The sequence below is a fragment of the Lepus europaeus genome, chromosome 8, assembly GCF_033115175.1.
Source record: "Lepus europaeus isolate LE1 chromosome 8, mLepTim1.pri, whole genome shotgun sequence".
NCBI lineage: Eukaryota > Metazoa > Chordata > Mammalia > Lagomorpha > Leporidae > Lepus > Lepus europaeus.
The window spans coordinates 58,761,092-58,787,601 of NC_084834.1; the positions used below are offsets into that span (position 1 = coordinate 58,761,092).

General features: G+C 38.8%; 1 long non-coding RNA gene across 1 annotated transcript; it reads left to right on the forward strand.

Moving 5' to 3' along the window:
- Nucleotides 1-4,333: 4,333 nt before the first annotated feature.
- Nucleotides 4,334-25,040, forward strand: LOC133765983 (uncharacterized). The gene is made up of 5 exons (XR_009866629.1): nt 4,334-4,697; nt 15,608-15,669; nt 20,573-20,907; nt 21,550-21,936; nt 22,619-25,040. It is a non-coding gene; the product is annotated as an uncharacterized LOC133765983 (long non-coding RNA).
- Nucleotides 25,041-26,510: the final 1,470 nt, after the last annotated feature.

The following is a 26,510-nucleotide window of genomic DNA, read 5'->3' on the forward strand; positions in this document are numbered from 1 at the left end:
TATTATAGAGGCAATTTAGAGGTCAGTGTAAGTGGCCTTATGTCCTTTCCTTTCTTTTTGTTTATTTCTAATACTGTGTGCCTTTGTGTTGATTTATTTGAAACAATAATTTGAAACGTTCTTCTGTTTCTATTTTGAACAGTTTGAATACAGAAAGTCTGATTTCACTTTCCAAGAACTCATACCCATAAAATCTATTGAAAACAATTATTTCTTTTGCTAACACCTGAAAGTATGGGTTCACTGTGTTCTTCTGGTTATTTCTAGCATGATTCTGAGTGAGGTTTTAGGGAGAATGTTTACGAGCCAGCTGCTCAGAGTTCAGACTGGCTCTTAAGAAGCATTGTTTAGGTTGGGACGTAGTCAGATTCTTTTTTATTTTTTGCCAAGCAGAGTTAGACAGTGAGAGAGAGACAGAGAGAGAGTTATAGACAGTGAGAGAGAGACAGAGAGAAAGATCTTCCTTCCGTTGGTTCACTCCCCTAATGGCCGCTATGGCCACAAGCCAGGAGCCAGGTGCTTCCTCCTGGTCTCCCATGTGGGTGCAGGGACCCAAGAACTTTGGGCCACAGAAGAGAGCTGGACTGGAAGAGGAGCAATCGGGACTAGTACCCGGCGCCCCAACTGGGACTAGAACCCTGGGGTGCTGGCGCCGCAGGCGGAGGATTAGCCAAGTGAGCCACAGCACCAGCCGGGACGTAGACAGATTCTAATAAGACATGTTCCTGTCTCCAACCCAGTCCTACTGAATTTGAACCTCTGTGAATGGGGGTCAGAAAATACGTGGTTTTACAAAACTGTGGTTTCATTACTGGGGACTACTTCTCTGGAAATACAAGAGAGAACAATTTGGCTGGAAAATGGGGGCAAGGTTGCAGAAGGCTTGTCAGAAGAGTTTTAATTTCTGATTTATCTTTACAGCATGGATCAAATATCTGCATGATGGAGAAGGCTGGGGCAGGATATTTCAGTCAGGCAGTGGCATGAGCAGAGGCAAAGTCATCATACTCCATGGATTGTTCTGAAGAGCTCAGAGTGGCCCAGTGTGGCCAGCAAGGTGCCTGACCTAGGAGGGGAGTAGAAGTAGAAGTCACAGAAGATGGGTCTGAAAGGCAGACGGGGACGAGTGTGAAAGCCCTGAGTGATAAGAAACTCCATTTTATTTCATAGACAATGAAAGCCATCAATAGATTCATATATATGGCAATAATGTGGTAAGCTTTTCATTTTATAATATAATTGCTGTAACAAAGTGAACTCAAGATAGAAGAAACTCAGATTAATGAGACCATGATCATTAAAATAACTCAGAAGAAAGATTTTTAAAGCAGTAGCTAAGGATGTTCATTAAAAACAAAGTTAGATTGGGGGTGATTCATTTACTCCACAAATATTTCATGACTCTTTGAAAATGGTGGGTCCTGTGATAGCAGCTGGGAAAAACTAAAATTAAACCATAAATATTCTAAGACAAACAAAAATATGTAGTATACAAGGATACTTTAGAGAATTCTTGGAAAATACATTTCATTAAAAAATTTTTATGAGTTTCAAGTTGTTTTGCACCAAAATAAGTACTTTTCAATTCCATTTTCCATATACTTTTTGAAGTACTCTTATATGTATGGATGGATGAATGCATGTAGAATAGAAGTATTTTTAAATAGTAATATCCTCTTCGTGAAAGAAATGTAAATAATAGACGTTATTGAATTTTGAATGATATGGATTCTACTACATTTTAAATTATTTATAACTTTAAAATATGAATATATATGATTTTTCCTCCCACGATTCTGGTGTGAAGATAAATATGTGAGCAAACCTTATATTGCAATAAAATAGAGATGTACTGAAAAATCACTGAAAACACCTTGAAGTAGCATCTAAGCATGGCTTCAAGAGTCAGAGACAGCTTTGTGAAAGCGACACCATTTTAGTTGAAGTTTTGATTTTTGTGGCAGTTTGAGAGAAGAGATACTTCAGGCAATGGGAACAGTACTGGGAGAATAATCTGAGTGGGCAAGCAGGTGTCAGATTCTGAGAAAGTGCTTAGAATTTATCTTACAGTCCATTATAAAAATGCAAGCAGGAAAAAAAAAATGTTTGTTCTACAGTACCAGGCTGGCAGCAGTACAGAAGTTAGACTGAGACATTGTGAACCATACAATAAGATTAGATGCAGTCAGGAAAGCAGATAATCACTTGAAATAGTTTAGGCAAGAATTAACTGGTCTCAGCAATTTGCTTTTTTGGGCAGTATGTGTTTGTATGTTGTGAGTATATAAGTTTGGTGGGTAAGTCCAGCTCTCTGCTGTGGACCGGGAGTGCAGTGGAGGATGGCCGAAGTCCATGGGCCCTGCACCCGCATGGGAGACCAGGAGAGGCACCTGGCTCCTGGCTTTGGATCAGCGCGGTGTGCCGGCCGCAGTGGCCATTGGAGGGTGAACCAACGGTGAAGGAGGGCCTTTCTCTCTGTCTCTCTCTCTCTCTCTCTCTCTCTCTCACTGTTCACTCTGCCTGTCAAAAGATAAAAATAAATAAATAAATAAAATAAGTTTGGTGGGTAGATGGTCAAAAGAACACAAAGAATTTATGACGCCGTTAAGGTTAGTTTTCATATGAGTGGCTAAAAAATGTAATTATCCATAATATGAAAAACCTGATTAAGAGACTGGTGAGAAATTATTGTGAGTTTGAGGTACATATGGATTTATCAAAGGTGAAAATTTTAGTAGACATATGTATACGTAAGTGTGGACATCAGGAAAGAGATAAAGAGTTTTCAAAACTAGCATAATTTCTTAGATGTGGTTGGAGGGAGTAGCTGTGAGATATTCAAATATAAGACAAAGGATGATGAAGTAGTTGGAGAGGAGGAAAATAATGAGTTTGATCTTGGACATGTTACAAATTATTGAACAACCATATGGCAAAGTGACTATAGAATGAACTCTCAGTTTAAACTACCTGGTTCAAATTCCAGCTTTCTCATTCAGTGAGAGAATTATTTAACCTCACTGAGGCTTAGATTTCTCATCTGCATAACAGAATCCATGTTTGTTCTTAATCCACAGAGTTTTTGTGAAGATTAAACTAAGACAGTTTATGGGGTGGACTAAAAGTGATTTGTGGAGCACAATTATGTTAGATTGGTCTTTATTTTGATTACTTAAGAAAAAAAATGGAAGGGTCTTAGTCTCAAATGTTGAAAAATGTAGTTGTATGAAATACTTCTTCTATGAAGAACAAAATGAAGCCACAAAGATTGCTTAGAAGGTCACTTTTCTATCCATGGATCAAAATGATGCATGCTATACCAAGAGTTTTTCACTAGACACGTGACTGACTACCCAGAAAAATCTTTGAAATTTAGTTGACAGTTTTTCTTTGTATTTTTTAAAATATTTTATTTATTTTAAAGGTAGATTTACAGACAGTGAGAGAGAGAGACAGAGAGAAAGGTCTTTCCATTGGTTCACTCCCCAAATGGCCCTAATGACCAGGTGCTTCTTCCTGGTCTCCCATGTGGGTGCAGGGGTCCAAGGACTTGGGCCATCCTCTACTCCTTTCCAGGCCACAGCAGAGAGCTGGAGTGGAAGAGCAGTAGCCGGGACTAGAACCAGCACCCATATGGGATGCCGGAGCTGCAGGCGGAGAATTAACCTACTGAGCCATAGCGCTGACCCCAACAGTTTTTCAAAAGCATAATGTAAGACAAAGAATAAATCTGTGGGTTGTTTCTCCACCCTATGGTGTCCATCTTGACCCTGACATTATCTTGGTCTTTCTAGGGCGTAGCAAATCATTTTGGATCTCCACACTGGATAATATGAAAACATTTTTCTTATTTAATATCCTTAACCATTGCCTCATTTTTCTTGTGATTAAGCATTGTCAGATCTAGAAGTTATCCACCAAAGGGATGTGGAAGCCTAAAGAATGATGTTTGGCTATGTTCTCTCACTTACTAGTGATTCATAATGGTTATTTCCTTTTTCTTTCTTAAGAGCAATTATAAAGAAATGGACACTTGGGCTTTCAAAGTTTCAGTAATTGTTTTCTTTAATGTAAGAAATTAGTAGATTTTAAAACAGACAAGTAGATAAGGTCTTATTTTTCTTCATGAGAGTAAATGAATCACAGGGTCTGATTATGTAAACGTCTCCCTCTTCAAATGTTAAAGTGCCACACTGATTCACATATTTTTCATATTTTTCTTGCTTTTGGAATAATTAACATTTTTGAGTGTTTATTGTGTAACAGCCTTTGTTCCAGCTCCTTCGTGTACTTCAGTGTTTTTAAATGCTCAGCAGTCCTATGAGGTATGTGCTGTTGGAACACATTTGCTTCAGGCACAGTGCTTTTTCTGAGTTTCGCCGAATGTGAGGACAACAGATATGTCCTGGCTTTTTTATAATTCTGAAAAATAACAATAGGAGAAAATTTATGAAGGAGATATACAGAAAAGCAAATAAATTAAGGGAATGGGAGGAAGAGAGAGTAGTTAACAAATCAGGACAACTTCTATTTTGCTGGTTTTTTTCTTTCAGTAAAAAGAGTTGAGCTATTTTGCTCTCACAGATCTTAAAAGTATGCTCTGGCTGGCAGCCATGGATAGACATGCTCTGAAACATTGGCTTCTCATTTCAAGGCGTATTTTGTCTACACTGAAGCAGACCAGAAGATGAAAAAAGGTTGGTTAATGGAGTCATACACATTGAGTCTATTTGTTTTCTGCTTTAATTACCCTGGAGTTGTTCCTAGAGTACTGAGAGCTAGAGCAATCTTATAGGAAATAAAGTTTGAGTGTGGGGCCACACTCCTTCACTGGAATATATGTAATAAGGGGTACCAGTGGCTTTGTTAGTTGGTGGCATTGTCCCCATGTAATCATCATGTAAAGTTCTTCACTTTGTAAAGTGAATGGGACAATCTCCCTTTCATACACACTTCTCAGCATTGGCCAGTGTGTTTGGGGAAAGGGGTGCTAATGGCTGTCTTTGATGTTTGTTACATATCTGTGCAATAATTATAATTAAGGACAGGGAGACGAGAGGGCATATAGTGGATAGTAATGGGAAACCAACCCTTTCTTACCCCTTTCCTTCTATCTATTCCTTTTAAAAAAAGGCCTTTTGTTCAATTTTGTTTCTCATCTTAATGCATCCTTCTGATATGGAATTTGGTATCTAATATATATTTATATTTATCTCTGCTGCTTGCTATTTGGCACTGTATTATATTCAACTGTATATTGTGTCTCCAATATCTAGTAAAATCAGTCCTTGTACATAGGAGATAGTCAGTAAATGGGGAAGGAAGCAATGACACTGCTATTTCAATATATTTTCTCTACTTTTTTTTACACTGTACATATACTTATCTATTAGCTTTTTTAAGAAAAATAATTATAACCTGTAATTTGAAGAAGAATGTACAAATTCCTAAATCATTCCTTTCTTATTGTGGTCAGCTATCAGCAAGCTCTTGAGAGACTTTCAGAATCAGACCAGAAGCAGGTACTAATGAACCTCATTGATGCATCTAGAAGAAAACCTATTATTCGTTGACTACCAGTTTCAGTAGCAAGCTCTGGCTAGGCACAGAAGCCTCATAATTTCTTTTATTGTGTGTGATAATTTTTTAAAGAATATATTTGAGCAGTATAGAGACATAGACGGACAAGTAGCCTGAGAAAGAACTCCTATCCGCTAATTGACTCCCCAAATGCTCTGGCTGAAAACAGGAGCCAGGACCTCAATTCCAGTCTCCTATGTGGGTGGCACGCATGCAAATACTTGAGTCATTATTTTCCTATTCAAGATAAATATGCAGCTATATTTTCCAGAAAACAAATTTCATTGTACTATTTCACAATTTAGCTATTAGGTTACAGAGCAAAAGTAGCAATATTTTTCTGATGGAATAAAATTTAACTTGTTCCTTTAGGCTTATTGTTTTAAATTGCTATACTACTTATTGCTACTGTGTTTTTTTTTACATCTGATCTGGTGTACTTTCTACAAATAACCAGTTAATTATTAGAATTTTCCAAATGAATTAAGTTGTGAATTCATTAGTCAGTATCTGGTATTTAAAATGGGATCAACTGGCTAAAAATCCTTGAGAGTTTCTCAGGCATGGAAAGCCAAGATACTCTGGCAAAAAAAAAAAAAATGACCTAAATGAAAGATCTCTGTGAGTGAGATCCCAGTGGAAAGAAGGAGCCATCAAAGAAGAAGGTACCTTTCTCTAAAGGGAAGAGAGAACTTCCACTTGGACTATGACCTTGTCTAAATAAGGTCAGAGTTTGTGAACTCAAGAGGCTTCCATAGCCTTGGCAACTCATGACAAGAGCTTCGGGTGATTACTGACGTCATAAATAAGGGTGTCAATTGTTAAATCAACAACAGAAGTCACTGTGCACCTGCTCCCCATGTAGGACCTCTGTCCTTAATGGGGAGCATTTAATGGTAAAACTACTACTTAAACAGTACTCTATACTTTGTGTGTCTGTGAGGGTGCAGTCTGTTGAAATCTTTACTTAGTGTATACTAAGTTGATCTTCAGTATATAAAGATAATTGAAAATTAATCTTGATGAAGAATGGGATAGGAGAGGGAGTGGGAGATGGGATGGTTGCAGGTAGGAGGGAGGTTATGGGGGGGAAAGCCTCTATAATCCAAAAGTTATACTTTGGAAATTTATATTTATTAAATAAAAGTTGAAAAAAGATGGGATCAAGAGAAATAGAGTCCTTCACTGGCCTCCCCCAGATTCCAGAAATTAATGTGTTTGAGGATAATACTAGAAATTTATTTGTTTGCATTTTATATTTTTAGGATACTCTGTCATATATCATGATAACTCCTCTCAATAATTCTGTGAGTGAAGTGTTTTAGTTTCACTCATTTCACAATGTAGGAAATTTAAGAGGTTAAAGAAAGTAATTTGAGGACCAGAGGCTGCTAATAGTAATAGTACTGTCAAGTCACTAGGGTGCCTGGAGCAAGGGGACCGTGATTATGCTGACCTCCTTCTTGTAGGAAGCTGCTCCTTGATTCCAGCCTCTAACAATTGGTCTAATTGGAATATTATATATATATATATATATGTATGTATATGTATGTGTGTGTATATATATATATATATATATATATATATATATATATAACTTGGATGAAAAGCAAGATGGAAGAAAATGAGGGAGAGTATAGAGAGAATTTCCTCTGCTGGTTGGGAGACTTAATATGGGAGCCAGAGGCCCCTGAAGGTTGTGGTAGGCCCATTGAAAACTTTGGATCAAAACAAGGAAGCAGACACACAATCAGTAACAGAGATGAAAGAGAGAGACCTGGCAGCATTCCCATTCCTGATCCAGTTGTTCCTGATAACAACTGGGTTTTTATCCTTCTGCTAGTTTTATTTCCTGAGTCAAGAAATGCCTCCTCTTCCTTTGCCTGATCTAGTTCTAGTTGGGTTCCTTCAACTTTCATCAAAAGATTTCATCAAAATCTACACAACTGTGAAGAGGCAGAAACAGAATTCAAATGAATTCTCTTACCCCATTTTGCATGCAATTCACACCAAACCACAATATCTATGAAGCTTCTACTCTGGGCTACTCAGGTCTTACTGGAATCAACCTGTCATGGTTGTTAACATTGTGCCAGCTTCAACTTTCTGGCTGTCTCCCTTGGTTGTCCTAATTTATGTCTCCTGATCATTCCAGACTGGTATTTCTGGTAAGAAAAGATGGACATCCAGGTACACTCAGGCTTAGTTAAATCTTCATGTGGAAAATCTTGCACCTCAGATCTTATTTTCTCCCCTTTGAGTAATCAAAGTCAAATAATTGAAAATGTGCAGGAATCTTTTCAAATATGCATTTTAATATAGAGAGTTTATTTGGTTTCACTGAATCCTTTCTTTACCTTATTCACTAGGATAGAATGAGTGGACTACCATTGCATATTCCAACATCTTTTAAAGTATTCTCTCATCCATACAGTTTGTTTCAAGCAACATCTCAGAAATTTCAATATGATAAAATCCTTCACACTGATTCTTTATTCCCAAACAATATGACTTAAAGTAAATCACCACTATAAAATTAGAAATACGTGTAAAAACAAAAAGGGATTTATGTACATGTATACACCATATGTATAATTAATATGGACTTTATTTTTCATAAATTACAAGGATTTTTGCATAGAAATAAGACATTGGATTAAACAATCTTTTCCAAGTCCTGTAATTCTAATTATTGTCTTTATAATAACTCTTTGATAATAAGTCCTTTTAATTGCTATACAATTTTGGAGATTAAGAAATTCATTAAAAGAGGACTACATAATTTACATCAGAAAGTAATATGCTCATGAAATGTATCATTTATAACAAGGAACAAAATCTCTGCTTGGTTGTTTTTGGCCATTTGACTATGGCCATTTTCATTGAACTAATTGGCAAAGCAGCAGTAACAATGATAATGACAACAAATACCCATGATATAAATATTCAATGAGAGTAGCAAAGACCAAAGTAACCTGATATTCATAAACTCAGCTGAGAGACTGACTATGGTTATAGTGAAGATTTTGAAAGGGGAGGGTCCAATTCTATTTGTGTTCTCATTAACCTGCAATGTTGTGTGACAGGACTCAGTGCCAAGTCCATTTTAGCGGTCTCTTGTATCCTCGCCACATTCATAGCTTCTACTGCCATCAAGGGAGGCAATAAAAGGCAATAGAGAGACAAAAAGCAAAAATAATCCAAGGGTAGTAGACTCTTGTCCGAGTTTTTAAGTAACATATTCGTGTGGTTGGGCTTTCTACGAATGTGTTATTTATTTCTCTTTGCTAAGTCACCTGATTTCTCAAGTCTTAGGGAATGTGATAGGCAGGGACGCATGCCACTAGCTCATAGAGAACTTTGTTACCAATGCCCTTTGTTTTATTTTAAATGCAGAAAGCATAAAGTGCCTTGTAATTACAATGTTTGCTTATTTATACTCTGGGGCTAAAGAAGTTAGGGAATAGTCTTCTATTGTTTTTGTTCTTATTTTGCTTATAGCATTTCTGCTTTGCTCAATGCTTATGTTTCAAGATATTATTTACCAGAATAATGATCTACATCTTGACATCTGATGTACAAATAATCTCTCCAAATTAACATAAAAATTTCAGTAATATTTTTGGATATGAACTAATATATGGAGACAAACTATAAGATTTGGTGTGGAATTCACATTTGTCCTATAAAGAAGCAAAACACTGGGTGTGATACCTACTCTAAACTTGGTAGATGATTGTGAAGAATTTGAGAAATCATCTCTCTTTAAAGAATTTGTTCTGAACATGTGAAACAAAAGAATAAAATTACTCTCAATTACTATTTTATGTGAGTCAACTTTATTCTCACTTATAAAAAATAAAAATTAATTATATATCACATTACATTGTTATTTATGTATTTTACATGTATTTTTTAAAAAGACTTATTTATTTAATTGAAAGGTAGGGTTACAGAGAGAGGGAAAAAGAGAACGAGATCTTCCACCTGCTGGTTCACTTCCCACATGGCCACAGCAGCCAGATCTGGGCTGAAGTTAGGAGCCTGGAACCCTACCTGGATCTCTCACGTAGGTGGCAGGGACCCAACCCAAGCACTTGGGCCATCTTCCACTCACTCCTTTCTGAGGTGCATTAGCAGGGAGTTGGATCAGAAGTGGAGCGACATTCATATAGGATACCAGCATTTAAAGTGGCAGCCCAAACAGCTGTACCATAAGCCCCTACATGTGACTTTTATATATGTGGTTTTTTTTTTTAAGTTTCACAGCAATGTGCATGAATCAGGTAGCACCCTGCCCATTTGCAAACAAGAAAGCAAAGATTTTGAGTTTAGTTATAAGGTAAGTAGCTTTTCTTCATTCCATAATTGATAAACAAAACCAAGATTTGAAGCTAGGACTATTGGATTCTAAAATATATGCATTAAATTTTATGCTATACTCTTTACTTTTTGGATTTAATTTAAAAATAATAAAACATTTTTTAAAGATTTATTCTAATTTTTATTTGAAAGGCAGAGTTAGAGAGAGAGAGAGGGAGAGACAGACAGAGAGAATCTTCCATCCGCTGGTTCACTCCTCAAATGTGCACAACAACCAATCTGGGCCAGGTCATAAAATAAAACTCCCCAGACACAAAAATCAAGCCCACTGTGTAACCTGAAGTTACCTTAAATCCTCCATGACCCTGAAGTATCTTTCCTGTGTTCACCAAGGTAGAGATTCTTTTTACTATTAGTCTGAATTTAACACAAGACTTGAATTATACATAAGAATTTGGGTAAAATTAGCCAAAATTTTAATTAATTCATTCACTAAGTATTTCATTCAGTAAGCATTTAATTAATTCATTCAGTAAGTATTTACTGATAAGCCATTACACAGCTGGCACAGTTCTATACTTTGGAATAACAGCAACTCGTTCATTCCCCAGGATTGGGCCAGGCTGAAATCGGGAACCAATAACTTCCTCAGGGTCTCCCATGGGGGTGGCAGGAACTCAAGTATTTAAACCAAAATTTTTTACCTCTGAGGGTGTGCATTAGCAATGAACTGGATCAAAAACAGAGTAGCCAGGGCTCAAACCAACACTCTGATATGAGATGCTGGTGTGGTTAGTGGTGGCTTATCCCACTGCACCACAACGCCTGTCCCCTCATTCTTTCTAATCACTAATCTGAATCTAGCAAGTTATGTCATTCTTCCTAAACTAATGATAGGAGCTTATTATAGTTGGTATGACTTCTTGAACTAAACTGGCAGATAGGACACAAGTTCATGAACACACGGTATAAAACAATTTAAACAGAAAACCACTGCACATGTATCCTTATCTAGGCAAAGGATCATAGTTTGGAAATTCATACATGTGGAAAAAATTAAACCTTATCTCTTTGTTACTCCAGTATCCATGTTGAAGAAGTTCAAAAACAGCATTTCTAAAGGAAATATTAAGGACTTGTTGGTAGAGATACTATGATAAAGAATGGATTACTTTTGCTTTGTGCATTATTTTTCTTCCTTAGTCATCTATTGCTGCTAATTGCAGAGAAGAAATCATCTTGTCTCATATTTCCAGGATTTCTTAGTACTGGGTCATTGTTAGTAGATGGAAGGAAGTTGAGTGCTTGGAATTTAAGTGACTTAATCAAGATTACAACAGTGAGTCATTTACTCAGTTAAAAAGAGAGGCAGAAACTTCCTGGTTGTGTTATATACACTGGGGATTCAATCTGCCTTTTCTTAATTGTTCCCCTATGTTTCAAACTATGGGGTTTCCTTGAAGGGCAGAGGGGCTTGTTATTGAATGTGTCCACCATTCTACTCTCTGGGAAGACCTCAACTTGATTTAGGAGTTGTTTCTATGGTTGGCATAGTTTTATTTTGCAATGTTCAATCTAAAAGCAGAGATTACATGATGGTTGCTAATTTCTTGGGACAGACTTTGCCGTAAGAGTTCATTGTTCCTGAAAAACAAAGGCATTGAACACTAGGTAGTATTGAGTCAAGCTGAAGGTATGAGCAATGAATACATTCTGACCCACTGCTTTTTTGTTTTGAAACAGTTTACACCCACTTGGTATGTAGCTGGTATGATGTAATATTTCAGGAGAGGCACTGTTAGCTCTGACCTCAACAGGTATCACTACTGTCTGAACATGAGTGATTGACTCTGAATTCATTTCTCATGAAATAAGTTTTTCTTTGTACTGCATTAAAGCTTTGAAATCAGTTCTACCAATGAAATGATTATTCTGAATTATCAAGTTTGTTCTCAACTATATCATATTACCATATCATTTTCTGTATAGTGGTTGTCTCTATCAAAATTTTTTCCTTGAGCTTTGCTTACAAAAAATTGGCCTTATTAACTTATATTTTACAATTGTTTGTGAGACAGCCTGGAGATAATCCCAACTGGCTGGGTCACCAGACCTCTTTGTTGGTATCTTGTAGTAAAGCAGATATTAATAGAAAGTTTCATCTTTCCTAAGTATCATCTTTCACTTTCCCTTCACAGAGCCTTGCATGCCTGCAACACGGACTTAAATACCATTAAACTTTAAACAATATTTTCTCAATTTTTTGGATCACAACATGCCTTCCTTCCATAAGAACAGTCACTGCATATCCAGCCATCCACTTGAGCACTGGATCTCATCCACTCTTCATTACTCAAAGTTCAAGGGTATAATTTCTGCAATTATCCCCTCTCCTTTCTTCACCACTGTTTTTTTTTAGTTTCTACTGGATTTTCTCCATAATCATACACACATGCTGTGCTACATATCACATCAAGCAAAAATGAAAACAAACCAAAAGAACTCACGAAGAGAAACAAAACAAAACAAAAATATATCCCTTGACCTCATATGCCTCTGTTGCTATTGCCCAATTCGATCTTCCTCTTTTACATTAAAACTTGTCCGTGCTTTCTGCCTTCTGTTTCTCTCAGCTTCTCCAATGGAAACTGGTTTTGTCAGGGTCATGAATTGCCTACACCAAAATCTTGAAAATTGTCTTTGATTTCTTTCTTTCCTCTGTACTCCACATCAAAACAATCAGCAAATCCTGCATTCCAGATAGAACCCTAGGCCTGTAGCTTCTCACTAACTCTTCCTTAGTCCACTGTCACCCATGTGCAAGCAACTTGGTCACTGCTCATCTCCCCTCTCCTGGACCACTCACTGCGCTAGCCTCCTGACTCGACACTGGACTCCACTCTCGGTCCCTCACAAGCCATTCTCCATACAGTGGGCTCCTTCCTTTTCATTCCCTAGCACTCTCCAGTAACTTGCAGCACACGTTGAATAAGTGTAGAGACCTTACCTTGGCTCTGAGGAGGCTCTGTGTCATCCAGCCTCAGGCCTCCTCGCTCCCCTGCTCTCTCCCTTTAACTCTGTTGTCATCTGTCTGGATTCTTGCTTCTCCTTTTCCTCTCCACACACGTTCCCATCTCAGGCCTTCTACTCACTATGCCTTCTCTCTGATATGCACTTCCCCAGGCAGTTCTCATCATTGTCACCTTTCCCCCCCCACTTCCTTGCCTTCAGTTTCCCTAGTCAGTTTTAGTTTTTTTTCAAGGTACTTGCCTGAACGTGAAATGCTTTTGTTGTATATTTACTTGTCTCCTTCCATTTGGATCAGAGACTGGCAAATTATGGCTTTGGGCCAAATTGGTCTGCCATCTGTTTTGACAAAGCTTTACTGGGACACAATAATGATCATTTGCTTGTCTTTCTGTGTCAACTTTTGCATTACAATGGCAGAGTTGAAAATTCATGACAGAGACTATATGGCCCTTAAAGGTTAAAATATTTACTATCTGATCTTTTTATAGACAAACTTGGCCTGCTCCTACACTAGAATATAAACAAAAGAAAGCACTTTGTTTTGTTCTCTGTTGTATTTCTAGTACCTATAAGAATACCCTGAACTTAGAAGAGGCTCAATAAATACTTGGTGAAAGAGGAAAACAAAGCAAGAATGAGAGACGGATTGTCCCTGTCATCATCTTGTTCTTTACTCTCTCTGATTTCAGCATTCCTCCATTCTCATTCTCTTTCATTTTCTATAAATTCTCTCTTCCAATTCGTTTCTTCCATTGTTTTTGTTCTGTATGCTCAACAAATTTAAGAAAAGCCCTGAAAACAGCTAAAAAATTAGAAAGATGAAGCTTAAGTTAGATTCATGGGTCAAATTTTTCTTTTCTAGTATTTGTGTCATAGCAGATATTTTTGGAGCAAAAATTGTGTCAAAAAAATGGTAACACTTATAATTGTTTATTTTCACAACTGGTTATCTAGTGTAGTGTTTGAAACTGCAGGTAATTTGTACTAATTATGTCATTTCTTTCAGTTTGATTTGTATGGAGTTATCCCACTTTATGTTTTGTTTGACTGACTATGACTAGTTTTTATTCTTGATGTGTATTATACTTAACCCATATTCAACTTCTGCTGAGACTTTATCCACAAACTAAACTCTATTGACACACATAGTTCTTTTGATGTAACAAGTTATCCATGCAGGAGATTCTTTCCGTGCTAACTTTGATCTCTTGTAGTTGTAGCTAGATAATTGAATTTTCTATGTCCATACTTAAAACAAAAGAAAACAAACAAAAATCGCTGCTGGATCTGATTAATTTTAGGTAAGTAAAAATTCTGTGAACCTGCAGTGTGTGGAATGTACTGGCAACAGGGAGCCCGAGTTATCTACTTGAAACTTGAATTCTGTTTTTGAAATAGAAGGTGATAGCTCTAATGTGTCCAAAAATAACCTCAAGTGTGGGTTATTATTGCTCCCTTCGAGGGATATTCACAGTTGCATAGCATCTGATAAAAGCAATAATATTTGACTTTGAATAGACTATTATTTATGTGCTCCAAGTGGATGTATCAAAGCAAATCCGTCTGAGATGTCCTGACATGATCCCTTCCATGTTTTGATTGTAATACCTAAAAGACCTTCATGATTCCTGAGTGATTTGTTACTGCTTCATTATAGGTAATGAATGGGAAACTTGACTGTTCTCTCTCTCTAGTTCCAACCTCATTTGTTTCATCAACTTCTGAGATTTATCCCTGACAGATCTCCAGTTCACACTCAACCTCACCTAAAGCACTGTAGCCCCTTAGTTATAACTTACATAGGTCTTATACTTAGTGCCAAGAGCAGAGAAGATACTCCTGATTAATAAATTTATTTGTAAGTACTGGTTTAAATTTCTTTCAAAATGAAAATATGTAAATAATAAAAGTTTTCTATTTAATAATCATGGCAGCCCTAAGTAACTGATATGTGCTAGTTTTTAAAGTACTGACTATAAAGAAAAGTAAAATATTGGAAAGTTAAAAGATTAATTCTACATCATATAGTGGACATTTTTTTAAAAAACTATTGCTTTTTGTTTTGCTTTTGAGTTATAATAGATTCTGCTTGCTTTTTTTAAAAAAAATCTCTATCACTAAGTGCTCAAAATAAACTAAATTCAGTAAATCTACCAAGTTTATTATCATGCTCACCATTTTTTTTTGGTGAAATGGAAGCTGTGTACTACCTGACAACATCATAGGGTTGAAAGAAATTGGTTCCAAGAAATTGGGAAATGCATCCTGGGAATGGTTCTATTGTGTGATATTAAACAGGCACATAACTTCTCTGGAATTTGGTTTCCTCATCAGTGACAGGAAAGGGTTGAATGAGGTGAACTCCTTCCATTCCAGTGTTAGTAGTCTCACTCTGGGACCAGCATTGTGGCATCAAGCACCAGTTGGAGTCCTGGCTGCTCCACTTCCAATCAAGCTCCCTGCTAATGTGCCTGGGAAAGCAGGGGAAGATGACCCAAGTGCTTGAGCCCTGCACCCACATAGGAGATCCAGAGGGAGTTCTAGGCTCAAGACTCTGACCTGGCTTAGCCATCTGAACAGGGAATCAGTGGATGGAAGATTAGTCTCCACACCCTTCCTTTTTCTCTTCACTCTGCCTTTAAAATGATAATAAATAGTTTTTTTTTTTTTAAAGGCTCACTCTTTTAGGATTTCTGGTTGTGTGTTATGAAAACAAACTCTAAAGCTGAAATACAGGTAACATTCTTATTTCTATTTTTTGATTGCTTACTTTCAACATTTCCTTAAAAGGAAGAATAACATTTGAAATTTATTAAGCTTACTTAATACTTTTGTTATCCTAAAGGCACACCCAGCCATGGGTTCAGTGAGAAAATGTTCAAACATTTGTAAACAATCAACTTTCTTAATGTGAAGGCCAACTCAGCAGAATCCTAAACAGGGCAAGGCAAAGAAAACAGTGCAAGCAGTGGCTTGGAGCCTTTAAGATGTCCAAAATTAGCATCCTCCGTTAACTTTATCTTCTTAATTTCTCTTGCTTTCACAGCAATGTTTTATTGCTTAAGGCAAGAAGAGTGAATAAAGATCATGCAAGTGACACACTGAGATACAGATCTCAGTATAATGACTTAAACATTCTGGCTTTGTGTTAGGCAATCAGGCAACCTGACCCAGTATCACACTGAACAAACTGTTAAGAACAACCTGGTTTGTAGGGTGTTGGAAGTAAGCCTACTGCTGAAAACAGGTTAAAAATGCTAGCTCTATAAGAAAATCTTTATTGTTTCCACGAGCTGGGACACTCACACTATGAATTAATGGAGGTAAGAGTTCGGACAGTAAGCAGAATATTAGGATAAATCTGTTGAGGATGTTTCCTGACCTGGATGAACTTGAGTATTCATTTGTGTTTCTTTTATGGGAATGGAAAACAAAGCCAAGGGCTTGTCTAATAATGGAAGCTTAATTAGAGACACACCCTCTATAAAGTCAGTACACTAAAGGGCTATACTCTTACCGTGAGGATGAACCAGAAATAAATCTGCATGTATCATGCCCATTGCTGCTCCCTTCATATTTCATGGAAAACTACCTACATTAAACTTTGCTGATAAGCAAAGTTATAAAAAAACTAAGTCCCTGAGAACTTCTAGCCATTCATTAGCCCTCATTTATGTTTGGAAATCTAACCCCAGCTACCTGTGATGGCCTAAAAAACCCTTAAGCTAAAAGTCAGTTTCAAGTGATCCTAGACTGATAGTATAAAGGCACATGACAGAAATAAATGGAAGTCCCGACTATAAGAATCCATCTTCGTTTTCTCACTCTGCCTCTCCTCTCTCTGTAACTCTGACTTTCATATAAATAAATAAATCTTTTTTAAAAAAAGAGAATCCATCTTTTCTCCAGGTTTTCGAGAGTCCACATCAATAAAGACCCAAAGCAGATGAGCAACTTATCAAAATTATAGGTAAATATAAATGCAACATACATAAGGAAAGAAGATACGAAGAGTAAGAGCCAACAAAGAAGAGATAGAAAAATCAGTACACATTTTGGAATAGATACACAAATATTAAAAAGAGCTATGGATTATATGGTTTAAGAACTAAAATAAGTCTTAAAATTATAAGTGAAAAACAAAAACATTTAAGACAAAAATAGTATCAACCAGAACTTACTGAAATTAAGAATTCAATGTATGTACAGCTTGAATGATAGATTAAACACAGATACAGTATAATTAATACACTAATGCTGGAAATGTTTTCCAAAATGAAGCCAGTGAGTGAAAGAGAAGGAAAGTGTGCGAAGGAGAGGCTAAGAGACACGGAGGCTGGCATAAAGAGGTCTAAAATAAGTCTGATTAGTGTCTCATAGGAAGAAAGAGTAAGCCAATGGCAAATTCTAAAAAGGTAAGGGCTGACCTGATAAAAGACCTTAATGTACACAATGAAGAAACCTAAAGATACCTCAACAGTATGATGAAAACAATCTATAGGAATCTATGACTAAGCATATCATAGTGTAACTTCAGAGACAAAAAGAAAGTATTAAAAGCAGCTCTGGGATTGGGTACTGGGGGAGGTTGTTGGTGGCATTGTCATAAATTACAGAGTACAGAAACATCCAGTGGTGTGCATATTGAGGCCACTGGACTTCTATAGTAGAGTGGTAATGTGAGTTATGGGAAGAAGGGTGAGAAGGAAGAGAGATTTATTAGGTTTCATATTTTCCTACTATGTACCATGGTACTAAAATGTACCAACTAATTCTTTCACAACCCTTTGATTAAAAAGCACCCTCATTGTATGGGTAAGAAAAATGATACAGAAAGACCAATTTTTCAAAGCCATAAAGCTAGGAGTAGTGAAATAAGATTTCACACCAATATATGTTTCCTCCAGAGTGTGTGCTTTATTTTGTTATGCTTTATGGTTAGAAGAATAAGAGAAATAAGTGAACAAGTGAAATAAAAAAGAAATGCATAGAGTGGCATTTGGTACAGCAGTGAACTTGCCACTTGGGGTGCCTGCACCTTATATTGAAGTGACTGAGTTTGTGGCCTGGCTCCTCCACTTCTACTCCAAATTCCTACTAAAGTCAGCCTGGAGGCAGCAGTGATGGCTCAAGTGCACGGGTCCTTGCCACACGGAGACCTGGACTGAATTCCGTGCTCCTGGTTTTGACCTGGCCCAGCCTTAGCTGTTGAGAGCATTGGGGGAGTTATCCAGAGGATGAAAGATCTCTCTGTGTCTCTCTCTACTTGTCTCTCTGCCTTTTGAATAAAATGAAAACAAGCAAATGAGTAAAAAATAAAAAACAAAATAATTCACAATGGTATCTAGTTTGAAGGACACAATTCTGAAATTAACAATAACCTGGATGAAATCAACAAAAGCACAGTAGATTCTTTGTTTTTTTTTTTTAAAGATGTATTTATTTGAAAGATAGAGTGACAAAGAGAGGAGAGAGAGAGAGAGAGAGAGAGAGAGAGAGAGAGAGAAATCTTCCATCCACTGATTCATGGGCCAAGACTAGAACCTGCACTCCAGTATGGGATGCCAACATTGCCAGAGTGCCTTAACCTGCTGTACCACAAAGTGGGTCCCCACCATGGATTCTTAATATGAGTTAAAGCATTCTCGGTTTCTGACATTTGAAATTGACCACAGAGGCCATGACATGTATTATCTTATGATGAGAAAAGTCAACAATAGAGTCTATGCTCATTCATTCCTTAATTCAACAAATTGTTCCTGTACTCCTAATTGGGTCAAGAGCTGTACTCAGTGTTGAGAATACAAAAGTTCCAGTGCCTGATTTCACAGAACTCATAGTCTACTAAGAGACATAGGCAAGCAAATAGGAAATTTTAGTACATGGGAACATGACAAAAGGGGGTTAAAAAGATAAGTTTATTTAGGTGCAAAAAATATTTGAAAATCAGGGTGGGCATTTGGTATAGTGGTTAAAATGCCACTGTGCCCATATCACATATCAGAGTGCCTGCATATAACCCCAGCTCTGCCTCCAATTCCAGCTTCCTGCTGGTGTGCACTCTGAGAGGCAGCAAATCGATGGTTCAACTATTTGGGTCCTTGCTACCTATGTGGGAAACCTAGTTAAGTTTTTGAGTCCCTGGCTTTGGCCTGGCCCAGCCCGAACTGTTGTAGGCAATTGGGAAGTGAAACAGCAGATGGACAATCTCTCTCTGCTTGTGGCCGTGTCTGACTCTCTGTGTGTCATTCTGTCTCTCCGTGCATCTGTCTCTCCATGTTTCAAATAAAACAAACATTGAAACCCACATGTGGTTTTTTTTCATAATGTGCGATTCCTTGTATATTATGTTGAGTGCTAGGTAGGGGCAAGTGGGAGTGCCGAGTAAAGGGTACAAAGCAGCAGTTTAGCTAGAGGATAATGTGGGAGCATAAGACCAGGGAAGGGTTAAACCTAAAGGAGAGTTGTGAAAGTTAAAAGCAGTTAGCACAACTTTGATTTGTTTCAAACTGCAAGGCTGTTTGGAGGGTAAGATGGGAAGAGAATGTAGCAGCTTTACACAGCATCTTTACCTCAACCAAAGCCATAGCTTTGTGTCACCAGTCTTCCAGTGGCATCTGGTGGGAAAGGGGCTGCCTCCTGGAGGCTATTTGCATGAGTCTCTCTGCAAAAGAATGATCCTAAGAAAAGAGGCAGACAATAGACAGATGCCCCCGATGACAAAGCTTTGCTGGTGCTGGGCTAGTGAGCTTTCTGAATATGGGGAGGCAACTGCTATTTGTGACACAGAAATTTTTGTTGGTGTTTATAACTACCACCCCCTTCTAAGGAGATTGGGCCTCTGCAGTATGAGAAGAAGAAAAATGAAGTTGGGCACTGCTGAGAAAGGAGAGAATGAGGCCATTGGTAGGGACAGGACAGGAAAGAGGACTCCGCAGAAGGGAAACGGAAATGCTTCAGTGGAACTTTTCAGGGGTCAGGTGTGGAATAGGCGGTATAAACTTTTTCTTCTTTTGTTTCCATAAAATATGGGGTGGGGGGTGCCTGCCCCTGGGCCATATATAAGGCTTCCAAAATCATTTAGTCTGGCCCTGCCTAGGCAATTGCAGGCAGGACTTCTAATTCAATAAATCTGTACAGCAGGCTAATTTTTAAGTTGATAATTTTGTATGACCCATGAATGGTGTTATAAACACCCAAATGACCCCATGCAAAAAAAAAAAATTATTCCCCATCACTGAAAAATCTTGTGTAAGTTCTTGTGTGTGTGTGTGTGTGTGTGTGAAATAGATTCGTTATTGGTGTGGTGGGGTGGGGGAGCAAATTCTGGGGAGAGAAGAAATGTGTCCTCTCAAAGAAAAGGACAAGGGGCCAGAAGAAATCTGAGCTGTACTTACACACGGTCTCCTGATTTAAGCCCCCAAGGATACTGTTTGAACTACAGGAGACAGAGCGGTGAAGAGAAAATGGGCCTTGAGTTACAACTAAAAAGGCTAACTTCTCCACAATCCAGTGTGTTGTAGGCTAGTACTGCTTAGTCTACAGAGAGAAACTAGGAGAGAGTCATCCCCCCATGCTGACCCACAGCCGAGCATGTGTGCCATGGAGCCAGCTCACTGCAGTCCTTCTGTGTCCACAGTCTTGGCTTCTGAACAACAGCGCAACGTTTGGCAGTAGAAGAGTCGTGCCAAAAACTTGGGTGTGTCGGAAGACACACCTTGGACTTGTGGACTTGCTATAGTTAGCCCTGGTTTTAAAGGCAAGGGAATAGCAGTACCGAGAGGTTAAGAGAGGTGCTCCAGGAAGTGTCAAAACTGGAATTTGAGTCCAAGCCACGTGACTGCAGAGTCAAGGTTCTCATCATACTGGACTGTGATTAAGCAGATGGTTTTGGGAGTTAGACTGCTGAGTCAATGGCAGCTCTCCCCACTGTATGCAGATTGCAAGCCACGTGGACGTGTTCTACCAGACAAGGTAAGGGGTATAATTCTTTGTTCATCACTGTACACCTGTAGGTGTTGCACTATAGGTATGTAGTAAATAGTTGTAGAATGAGTAAAATCAGATATATCACTGCATGCATAGGATGCCCCCTCTAATCCAGGCTGGAATTCTCTACTCTGTGAGGGATATACAAGCCAGAGCTGAGGCATTTTAAATTGCTTTGTTTTGGAGGATGAAAGAGAATGGTCACTAATAAACCTGTAGAGATTAAAGAAATATGACAAATCAATTTTATGAATGAACACATGACACTAAGTGTTAAGGGACTCTCCTAAGGTCACACCATCATAAAGGCTAGGATGATGTCAGAATAGGGAAACAATGAGAAGGAGATAGAGATAAAGATAGAAAGAGAGAGAGAGGAGGAAGAGAGAGAGAGAGAGAGTATTTGAAGTTCAGTTGCAACCAGCTTGTCCAAAATGTAAAAATCACAAAATCTAGACAAATAGTTTTCCTAATTTACATGTAACTTATATCACTAGAATATTAGTGATGCCTGAATTACATAATGGGAGAGGTAATGTTTCCTGTGCTTGAGTCCTCAAAAAATCTGAATTTCTACCCCAGTATATGGAGTATGAATAAGGTTGACCAGAGTGGCTCTATTTTCAGATGTGAAATGGTGTAGCTCTGCCTAAGCCAAATGACATCATTGAAGGACTTATCAATGGAACACACACAGAACCAAGACTCAGTGCCAAGAATAACCTATGAGATATATCAAATGGCACAGAACTCATTAACTTAAGGTTAAGGAGACAACTCTAAAAGAAGAGAAAAAACTTCAGCTCAGCGCACCAGGCCTGCCCTCATCCTAGGGCATGCAGGTGCCCACTTTTGGCAACTAGAGCTGCCTGGAAGCATTCTGGCTGAGTGACCCAGCAAGCAAGTCAGTCCACAGGGACCTCCTCCTCCTCAACAAACTTGACATCTACCTGCCTGGTGACTGGAACATCCCAGACAATAGACTCTGCTTTTCATTCCTTCTCCTCGCTCCATGTGAGTGATGTGCATCGCTGAGTCTCCTTGTGCATTTGCTATGATTAATTGATTTGCGTCCATTATCTGACATTGTAGAAATTCACAAATCTGTGGGACTGGAATCACCCAGGTTTGTGTGCTTACCCTCGCAACATGCGGCCAGAACCAGGAACTGAACCGACTTCCTGACTACCAGCCACATGTTGCAGTCTCTCCCTTTTACCCCAAGGAGTTTCTGTGCTGCCTTGATTCTCAAGGAAACACTGAGGGAGGGGTGTGGTAGGGAGCAGGAATGTGGATAATCAGATCCCAGCCCATCATTCCTTTTTCAAAGCATAGGGAGGCCACAAGCAACACAAGGAAGAATCAGGTTCATTGCTCACATTCCTTACCCTTGTCACATGTCCTTCTTCCCTCTTCCCTCTTGCTTCTAACATCCCTTGTCCCCTCACTTCCTGGCTGCAGCAAAAACATTCTACTCTGAAATTTTAATCATGTTACAAGATTGCTGTGAGTCTAATGACACTGAGTAGGCCATGGTGATACATTTTCTACTGGTAGCTCAGGACCATGGTATTCTGCTGCTCCTGAAGTATTTGTCAGCATTCTTTTCCTTCATTGTTTTTGAATTCACCCTCTTTTAGCAGTTGTGGGTGGTAGGAGAGGAGGGAGACAATAAGACCTTTGTGTTTTATTCCAGTGGCTCACTGAGGGGATAGTGTTGACCCAGTCCCACTCAAACTCAACACCGAGTCCAGCCAGCCCAGGAGGAAGCCCATGCTGCTACCTGCCAACCTGCCCTGAATAACTATTGACTTTTTCTTAGACTTTGTTTACAAAAATATGTGTCCAGAGACAAGTGATCCAAGTCCTGGAACCAAAGGTGAGTGCAGGTTTTAGAGGGCCTATTGTGAACACAATTTTGGGCCCTGTATATGAAGAAAAACCATGTAAAATATAATTGCAGTTTTGAAAATATAAAATGAGCACAGGACTTTAGAAGAGCCCTCAATAGGGGCTGGTGTTGTGGTGCAGTGGGTTAAAGCCACAGCCTGCAGTGTCGGCATCCCATATGGGCACTGGTAAGTCCCAGCTGCTCCACTTCCAATCCAACTGCTAACTGGAAAAAGCAGCAGAAGACAGCCCAAATACTTGGGCCCCTGCACCCATGTGGGAGACCTGGAAGAAGCTTCTGGCTCCTGGCTTTGGATCAACCCAGCTCCTGCTATTGTGGCTATTTGAGGAGTGAACCAGCAGATGGAATATCTCTCTCCCTCTCTGTCTCTCCCCTTCTCTAAACAATAAAAATTAAAAACAAGAAAAAAGAAAAGATGAGGACTCAATAAATCAGGTCCCTCAAACTACATGAGCAGCAAGGTAAATTCATTATTGTCTGTGACATTCATGAATGAACATGGGAGGGCTCTTAACTGTAGGACTTGAAAATATACTTTGTGTTCATAAATAAGTTATGAGGGCAAGGATCACCCTTTCTGGTTTGTCAGCATTTAGCTACAGCACCTACTGGTGGCTGGTCATTAGTACTGGCCCATGGATGATGTGTTTGTGTCTATGAAGAATCAGGTGAGAAGGCCATATAGCAGACAGGTGAGGTTACTGTAACAGAAGTGCTAAGGAAAGAGTCTGCTATGGAAGCAGTGGTGCATAAACAGGGAGAAGTTCAGTTCTATTTGTGGCAGAGGATGGGTAATCAGAAGAAAAGCTTCCGAGACAAGACGATCTGTAGACTGAGGTGTTGAAAGGTATTTCAAGCACAAAGAACAGTGTGAGCTGAAACATAGAGGTTTGAAACCATGTAAAGAGTTCAGGGATCACTAGAAGCTTGGTAGAGGGGAAGTATGTAGTATAGTACAAGAGGAAAAAGAATGGTTATAAGCAAGAAGTAAGGATGAAAGGCAGGAAAAGATGAAATATTAGAAGACTTATTGGAGTTTGACCTTCAGCTTGTGCACTGTAGGAAGCCACTGATAGCTTTCAAGCAAGGGAACGAAATGGTATGCATTTTTGTAATATTATTTTGACCCTTGTGTGAAGAAGGCTGACAATACAGGCAGCAAGACACTTAGGGCCCTGTTGCAATTGTCCAAGTAAAAGGTGGCGAGTGTCTAATCCAATTGTTGTGATAATGGTGGTCACAGGGACTGGGGGATCATGAGAGATGCTAAGAAGATGGCATTCATAGAGTTTGTTGATTGATGGGTTCAATAAGGGCTGAGTTAATGAAGAACATTAAGGTAATGCTTCTAGGGTGGATGGAGGAGATTTCTGGCAATGAGTAGAGAATATAGGAGGAAGAGCAGGCTAGAAAGGAAAAGGTGTCTTCTGGAGGTGTTGGATATGAGGTGTTTGAGAATCACTCAAACAGTGAGCAAATAGACTTAAAGTTGGAGCCAAAGAGATATTTGGAATCAGGTTTGGCTATGAATTATCTGTCACCACCATGTAAATGGTAGCATTTGAAGGGACTGTTAGTTAATTAGGTTACCCAGGGAGAGGGACCACAGAGCAGAGACTGGGGGTGGAACACTAAAGATAAAGGACAGACAAGTTCCACATTTGCTCCTTTGGAAGTGTTGGAGTCCTGGCGCCTGTGTCCAGTGCCATTGAAAGTGCTCTGTAAGTCCCCTCTTCTCTGGGTAATAGATACTGGCCTACCTCTGGATTAAATACTGCCTTCCTTTGCAGGTCTTGGTGGCAGCTTAGCTGCCTCCATGCAGGGCTGGATGTCCCTGCCACATGCGCAGCACTTAGCACATCTCAGCGTTTATTTTGCTTGGCTTTACCAATTGATGGATGGCTAGATGGATGGATTTTTATCTCTCATTATTTGCAAACTCTGAGGGCAAGCAGTTGAGGTGTCATGAGTGCCACTCATTATAAGCAGTCAATAAACAACTTCTGAAGTGGTAGCTGTGTGTTTGAGTGGGTGCCTGCAGGTGACTGCTTCCAGGAAAAGAGTTAAGTGGAAATCCACTTACTTCCCCTGGGAGCAGTCATGGCTAAGCAATATGCCTTTGGGCAGAAGCAGTCTATTAAGGTATTTGCCCTTGACTTGGTGTTCAGCACATAATGTGGTTCCCAATGGCATCCATGATAAGAAAAGTGGCTTTATTTCAGCTACAGAATTGTTTGTATTAAAATTGGTGTTTGATAAATCCTGCCGTGTGATATATGGAGATCCATGTTTGCTTCTTGTGGGTTTTATTTAGAAGTGAGGAGGATTTAATTTCTTTCTTGGCAGCAGGTCATTGATTTTTATGATACAGATATGAAAAGGCCAGATTCTGGAGTCAACTGCCTGGATTTGAAACCTGAATCTGTCACTTAGAAACATAAGTTCTTGCAGAGGGAAGTTCACTGTTAATTACCTCACTTTTCTTATCTGTAAAATGGCAACTTCTTCACAGGGTGATTGTGGGAACCAAATAAATTAACATGTAAACAAAATCTGACGTGTGGGAAGCATCCCACTAGTTATTAGCTATGATTACTGCTCTCTTTCACTTGGTAATTTTCCACAAAGTTAAAAATACCCATCTTGATAGCAGTACATTGTGTGCAACATGCAACTTTTTTTTCCTCTCTTGAATTTATCTTTCACCTTAGTCTTCCTCATCTCAGTAAAAAAAAAAAAAAAAAATGCTGGGGGCCGTTGCTATGTCATAACGGGTAAAGCCACTGCCTGCAGTGCTGGCAACCCATATGGGTGCCGGTTCGAGTCCTGGATGTTCCACTTCTGATCCAGCTCTCTGCTGTGGCCTGGGAAAACAGTAGAAGATGGCCCAAGTCTTTGGGCCCGTGCACCCATGTGGGAGACCTGAAAGAAGCTTCTGGCTCCTGGCTTCAGATCGGCACAGCTCCAGCCATTGTGGCCATCTGAGGAGTGAACCAGCGGATGGAAGACCTCTCTCTCTCTCTCTCTGCCTCTCCTCTCTCTGTGTAACTCTGACTTTCAAATAAATAAATCTTTTTAAAAATGCTATCAATCTACCTGATCAACACATAAAAATCTAAAATTCAACTACAACTCCTCCCTTTCTTTTAACTCTCAAATATAATACATTGTCAAGAGCCAGTTCATATCTCCCAAATAGAATTAAAATCTTTCTATTGTTCTCTCAAATCTAACAACTCCACTTTAAGCGTGGACTTCTAATTTGTCTTCATACTTTTCTTCCTAGAAGTTTTCAATACATTTTTCTAATTTTAAAAATATAAATCAGAACAGAAATCCTCCTATGGCTTCCTCTTTCTTTTAGGAGAAAATTCAAATTCCCCATAAGGTCCTACAAGGCAAACAAAGCCATTCATGAGCTGTGGTTCGCCAACCTCTCCAACTTTTCTTCCTCTGAGTTCCCCCTCTCAGCTACTATGGCTATAGCCATACAGGCCTCTTTCTGTTCTTTGGTTTTCTGTAAGCCTTGCAGTTCTCTTTGCTTGAAATGCTCTTTGCCAACTCCTTACAAAGCTACACATCTCATCCTTGACCTTAATAATATCCTTAAAATATCGAGTGCTTTAAGAAGGTTTTCAGACACCTCTTTCTAAAATGGCTGCTACAGTTTGAAGCT